The 7,037-nt window shown below is 34.0% G+C and overlaps 1 pseudogene; it reads left to right on the forward strand.

Annotated features, from left to right (window-relative positions):
* The first annotated feature begins 4,252 nt into the window (after nucleotides 1–4,252).
* Nucleotides 4,253–6,726, forward strand: LOC125861874 (uncharacterized; annotated as a pseudogene).
* The last annotated feature ends 311 nt before the right edge of the window (nucleotides 6,727–7,037 follow it).

Here is a 7,037-nt window from a genome sequence, read left to right on the forward strand (position 1 = left end):
ATTGGGCAGAATTTCTGTTTCGGGAATATAGTCGTATTTGTACAAGTTAGGCTTACTTGTGATGATAACGCTGTGTTACGCCATCATTATTGAGCTACTAGAAAGTAAATAAGCGATTGAATTCATTTTTTAAAGGTTGTATTTCCTCGTGTACGAGTTGAAGACCTTGATACGCTGGTTGGTCTACGATTTGAACTCGTGAAGTTTTGTTGGACTGTTTTTTTGCTAAAGAACTAAGGTTTGTGTATAAACTTATACTTGTACTCTTTTTACCTACTGGTATATCTGAAAGCTATCTAAGTACCTTGGTTACCTCTTGTCACTTTGCATTGTCGTATTGGTATTCTTTAATACATTAAAGACGCTTATGTAACTTGCCCCCTTGTACGGACTGTTTGATCACTTGGCACTCTTGTTGGGACCTTGTCCTTCTTGTGGCTGTGACTTTGTCACTCTTGGCATGCCTCTTGGTTCGGATCATTTGTCATCTTAACTCTGGATTTTTAGTCCGTCTTAAGAATGGAAGTTGACCATTTTAAGTACGAACTAGAAAGCCATTTTTAATATGGTTCTTGGTTCTCTTGATTATTGGGTTTTGACCCTTCTTGACACCTGTTGGTGCCTGGTGTGACGACATGATGTATATATTAGGTGAGCCTTGTTATTGAATCTCTTGAAAAGTTGTGTTATGAGCTTTCTTAACATTTGGACCTTTAAATATTGAACTTGATACTCCTTGTGTATTGGTTACTTGATTTACTGATTTTGTTCTGATCGTGCTGCCCTTGACTTGAGAATGATAACTTGGTGAATTTGAGGCCTCCAAATCTATAGTTTGCACACCACTAAGCTATATGCTTAGCGAAGGTTGTTTCTATCATAGGCGCTGTTCGCGATGATGCTTGAAGCTAGTCATTGATGATGGAGATTTTGAAAGCCTTAAGGAAGATCACATTTGCATATAGGCATCTATATTTTGTATAAACCTTGGGACTTGTACATGATCTTTGTACTGTATATTTACATGAGATTTTGGGGGCTGATTTGGTCATGTCACCATGGGTTGTAATATAAGTATGGTTATACATTTTTTATCTTTTTGGGGTGTGTAAACCCAAGTTTTGTAATATACTAATTTGCTATATGTCTTGAAAGTTGTGTGAAGCATGAGTTGGCTGATTTCGGTACTCGAAAGTGTAATATTCTTGTTATTTCACCTCGAGTGTTAGGTTAATATATGCATGAAGATCTGGTCGGTTAATTGCCTAGATTATTTTTTTCATTTATTTTATTTTATTTTTGAGTTCGTTATGAATCTAATCCCTCTACTAGATTAAAATCAGTATTCCTCATTAATTGATTTTGAATGTCGCGAGTATTTTAATTAGATTTCTTGTTTAAGTAGGGGTACCATTTTGAAAGGGTCGCTACAGGGAATGTACTAGAAATCAACTCGTACAGTCTAATGTACAAGTGCGGGGTCGCAATGTGGATATATCTAAGAGAACAATCCAACATTCTCTATATGAGGCTAATTTTGCTGCTCCTAAGTGTACCGACGAGTACAAATATAGAGCGGACACATGTAAGGATGTTAAGAGGTTGTCGTATCATGATAAGGTGTGAATGTTCAAGTGGGTGCTTGCCTCTCATAGCCTTTAATTTACCGACTCTTTTTTCCTTCTCTACAACCAACTAGTTTGAGGTCATAGCTACCTTACCTTTCCTGGTAATTTTCTTTGGTGAATAAAGTAGGTTGGTGGGCTCAACAACACCATTCCGCAATGACATATACGAGACACTCTTGCGTCAAGATAAGAAGCAGTAGAAGATTCAGACATTTGAATGGAGAGAAGATTTCCAAAACTAATACTCTAACTTTGATCTTTCAACTTCAATATAGTATTGCGCTAGAAATTTGACCAGAAATAGATCTTGAAATCGTTGAAGAAGAAAAGAGACACTAGGGTCCAGGGAGAAAGAGAAATTTATCAATTATTTTTCATTTAAATAGGTCTTTAATTGGGTTTGGGCATGAGGTTATGGGTATGGGTCGGAGTGGACGAGGAAAAATCCAATGTGAATTGGAATTTAATTTTATCCAATAGAAAGATGTCATATAATATATAACAATAATAATAATTAAAAAAAGAAATGAATGTTAATTTTAAGGGTATAAATGAATCCAAAAGGTGGACTGAGCCAATAGGTGAATGATGGGTATATATAAACTTTTTCGAATAGTCCAAGATATTTTTGACCCTTTTCCAAAAAAATTTATAGGGGAAATGGCGTTTTTAGTCCCTGTGTTATTTTCTAATTCCACTTTTAGTCCCTGTGATATTTGACTGTGCACATTTAACCTTGAATTAACTAGACTAAGTGATTTTGATCTAATCACTGAGAAACGTTAACTTTGTTAACAAATCACTTATTAACGGAAAGGGAAATTCTAGTACTATTAGCTAAAATACTTGAAAAAATCTAATTGTACAAAAATTTAGAAGTATTTATGTCGCATCCTTTGCCTCATAACCATATGTTGTCTTCATCTCTTCTTTCACTTTGATGCAAATTAATGGTTTGATCATGAATAATTGAGAGACTTCGTATATCTTGATACTAACTTCTCTTTAGTTGTTTTTCTCTTGTGTGACAACAATTCTAGGGCATTCAAAGTTTGCTTTCTATACCTCCTGAAAAAGAAAAAGGATGACAATGAAATTGCATTGTAAAAATGGACTACAATTCACACCAACATGTAAGTACTCTATCAAGTTAATTAGACTATAACTTAGATATTGATTGATCAAAAAAAAAAGATTAAATATTGATGTGGCAAATCAAAGCATAAATACATACTAGATAAATATACATTATAACTTTTTAGAAAATGTTCCTGTGTTTATATTAATATATCTTGTACTGCTATTACTTAATCTATATAAATTAAAGCTATATTGGTCTTCAGTACTAGATTGATACCAAACAATATCAAGAAACTAAAACGAAAAAACAAAATTACTGATCAACACACACGCAGTTGCATTATACTAGTAGTATCAGAAAGCATAAAAATAACATGTTTATAGTATATATTCTAAATTTGAATGATTACTCACATTTTTTTATATTGATGCTATTTATTAGAGCTACACAATGAAATATTTTTATCTCACTATAGATAAAGTGAATACTATTATTGCTTATATTTTGGACAATGTCCAGTGATCAACTTGTAAAGGAAAAGGAGTCCTACAAACTCTTTCATTTTGATCTCAACTTTGCTACATAGTTACAACATTCATTTCACCCCTCGTATTGGACGCTAAAATATATGTCAATATTCAAGTCTTATTTTTTTTATGAAATACACAAGTAAGGGTCAAGGCCTAATTCACTCCTAAGATTGTCCTACCTTCATGTTTTCTGAAAAAGTATATAAAAAGAAGCTTTCAAAAGTTGAATAGTAATTAAAAAAAAATGACAAGTTGACAGTTCCTTCTTTAAGGACATCAGTTGCACAATTACTTAATAATTCAAATTCAACAAATATTTGAACTTGCAAGGACTGGTTACATTTTGTTGTTGGATTTATATGTTTCTTTTTGTATTTTCTGTATTGGTGATGTTTGTTATACTGACACTAAATATCATATTTTTTCTGATAATAGATGAAGATCCAAGAATGTACACTCTTAAATTGCACTATAATTGTCAGTGGGTGTTCGAACAGGAGATTAACTACGTTGGTGGACAAATAGCCTACTATGACTACTGTAAGGGAGGTGAAAATTCTATCATTCAAATGAGACAATGTATGAAAAAGTTGGAAGTCGATGATAGAAAAGTGAAATTTTGGTTTAAGTTTGAGCCTTATTTTGACATAAGCTTACGACTTTTGTCAACTGATATAGATATATATAATCTTATCCACAAAATTCCTGACAGTAGAGAGGTGGAGATATTTGTGGAGCACACAGATGAAGATCAATGGACCTACGATGTGGTTAATATTTAAGTGGCTCGACTTCAAGGTGAAGAGAGCTTGGTAGATATTGATGTAATAGTGGAAAGTGACGCCACAAGTGGAAAATGTGAGTCATTTCATGACTCTGATTATTCCTTGGAATGAGATGACATGATTTTTGATAAAATTATCGACTCTACTGCTGAGTGGATTGGTGTTAATGAAAAAATAAGATATAACCAATTTAAAGAAAAAACTATTGAGTTTGGCGTTGCCTCCGACATGGCTAAGATTCCCAGTAATAGTCAAGAAGAAGTTTGTGATGCATCAGATGATGAACTAATGAGTTTGCAAGGAGGTTTAGATGATGATAATTCAAAAAGATACATTGTTTTTAATGCAAAAAGGGATTTGGAAGATCCAAAATTTGAGTTTACACTTAATATAATTTTCAGTAGTAGTAAAGAGTTCAAATAGGCAGTGGAAATGCATGTTGTGATGATGAAAAAAGACATCAAGTTTAAGAAAAATGAAAGTAGGAGGGCAAGGGCAATTTGTAACGTATCTAACTGCAAATGGTTCATATACGCATCAAAGGCTAATGAAGATGAACCTTTCATGATCAAAACAATAGGCCCTGATCATTCATGTGGAAATCAAAGAGAAAATAGAACTGTTGACTTTGGATTTTTGGCTAAGAAATATGTAGATGAGTTCAAAATTAATCCAAGTTGGGTGTGAAAGAATTTCAAGCTTATGTGATGAGAAAGCATAGTTGCACACTCAGTAGGCATCAATCTTATAGGGCAAAAAAGAAGGCCTTAGATCTGATTACAGGGACTAAAGAAGAACAATTTAATATGTTGTGGGACTATTGTGCAGAGTTAAGGAGGAGTAACCCAGGGACTACATGTATTTTGAAGTTGGATGATAATCCAAAAACAATGGTCAAAGATAGAAAAAGATTTTTAAGACTCTATGTGTGTTTTGCAGCTTGTAAACAAGGATTCTTAGCTGGATGTCTACCTATAATAGGGGTTGATGGATGCCATTTGAAAGGCTACCAAAAGGGAGGGCAACTATTGACTGCAGTAGGCATTGATGCCAACAACAACATGTATCATGTTCCATTCGCAATAGTGGAAGGTGAATTGAAGGAAACATGGAGTTGGTTTCTTACACTTCTTGATGAGGATCTAAGAATCTCCCAAAATTCTTTTTCTTGGACTTTCATTTCTGATAAACAAAAAGGTTTAATTCCAGCATTTGATGAGATAATTTCAGATATCGCACACAGATTTTGTGTGAGGCATCTGCACAATAATTTTAAAACTGAAGGTTTTGGAGGACAAGCATTGAAAGAAGTCCTATGGAAAGCTGACAGGGCAACTACAGAACCTGAATTTTCCAAGCATATGGAAGAAATGTCAAAGATAGATATAGATGCCCCTAAGCGTGGTTCATGAATAAACCTCCCATTCACTGGTCAAGAGCTTTTTTCTCTTCATTCACAAAGTGTGATATGTTATTGAATAATATGTGTGAGTCATTTAACAGCGTACTTCTACCAGCAAGAGACCAACATATTTTGACGATGCTTGAATCAATAAGGATCTATACGATGCCAAGACTTCAGAAGAACAGAGATAAAATGAGTAACCATAGCCACATAATCTGTCCACGAATCTTATTGAAGCTAGAGAAAAATAAGGATAAGGCTGCTGAGTGTATTGCCATTAAATCTGATGAATTTCATTACCAAATTGAGGGCATTCATCTAAGATTATTCTTTGTTGATCTTAAGGAGAGGACATGTTCTTGTAAGAGATGGGACTTAATATGGATACCTTGTAATCATGCTATTGCAGCTATAAGGGTTAAGAAGGATGAACTTGAAAAGTATGTTCATGAATGTTACACGGTTGAGCAATATATGAAGAGTTATATCCATCTATTTTGCCAATTAATAGCTCTAAGCAATGGTCTAAGACTGGAGTAGAACCACCATTGCCACCCATATATAAAGCTCAGTCAGGTAGACCAAGAAAACTAAGAAAGAGAGGAAATGAAGAGACAACTAAAAAAGAATCAGATTCTGGAAATAATACCCTTTTAAAAGCGTCAAGAAAGGGCAAAAAAAATGCGAATTGTGTGGAAAAACAGGACATAATAGTAGAAAATGTCCTATTCTTATAAGAACCAATCAATTTGAGGTTCAACAACAAGAAGTTAACTAGGAAGTCAGCAAAGAAGGTTCATCTACACTTAATAATGAAATAGAAGTAAGTTTTCAAAATAAGTCGAGTCCCTTGAATATTTATTAAGAGTAGCACTACTAAAAATGTTATTTCAATGTAGGTTTCAAGAACTCTTACTGAGAGTGTGGCATCAGTACAGTCCAACTCCTCATTTGTGACTAAACAAATCGTAATTACCATTCGTATTGTCTATTTATGTTGTCTGTATTGAACTTTACTAACTTAGTTTATTTTATTATGTATTGTAGGCCAGTCAACTTAACCAACCAAGGGCACAATCTCAAATCCCACTGAGGAGTTCTGCATTCAGTTTAGAAGAAATTAATGAGCATTCTAGAGATGGTACAAGGTCACATTTCATCCAGAGAATAGGAAAACAATATGACCCATTGTCTAGCTTACAGGAGGCGCTTTCTCAAACTAGCAAAAGAGTCGGAAATAGAGCATATGCTAAGAAGAAAAATGTTCCTTAAATACAAGCCAAAAATTTTCTCATGACAATGGGGGCATGAGTTTAGATTGTTCTCTTTCCTATTGACTTTGAAGTTGTTTATGCTTTCGTGACATGTTTTTGTTTCCTCTTAAAACTAGATGCAACTTAAACAGTTTGATTTTATTCTTGATTTGAACTTTTTGCAGATGACTATAGTAAGATCACATGCATCAATCCACTGTTTTAACAATAAAGAGATTGTTATGTTTCTACATATCCAAAAAATGTATTGAAAGACCACCGGAGGGAAATTCACTGCCTAAAACTCGACCCTTCTATCTCTGAATTGAATTTCCCGCATCTACACACCATTCAA

This window comes from Solanum stenotomum, chromosome 4, assembly GCF_019186545.1.
Source record: "Solanum stenotomum isolate F172 chromosome 4, ASM1918654v1, whole genome shotgun sequence".
In the NCBI taxonomy this organism is placed as follows: Eukaryota; Viridiplantae; Streptophyta; class Magnoliopsida; order Solanales; family Solanaceae; genus Solanum; species Solanum stenotomum.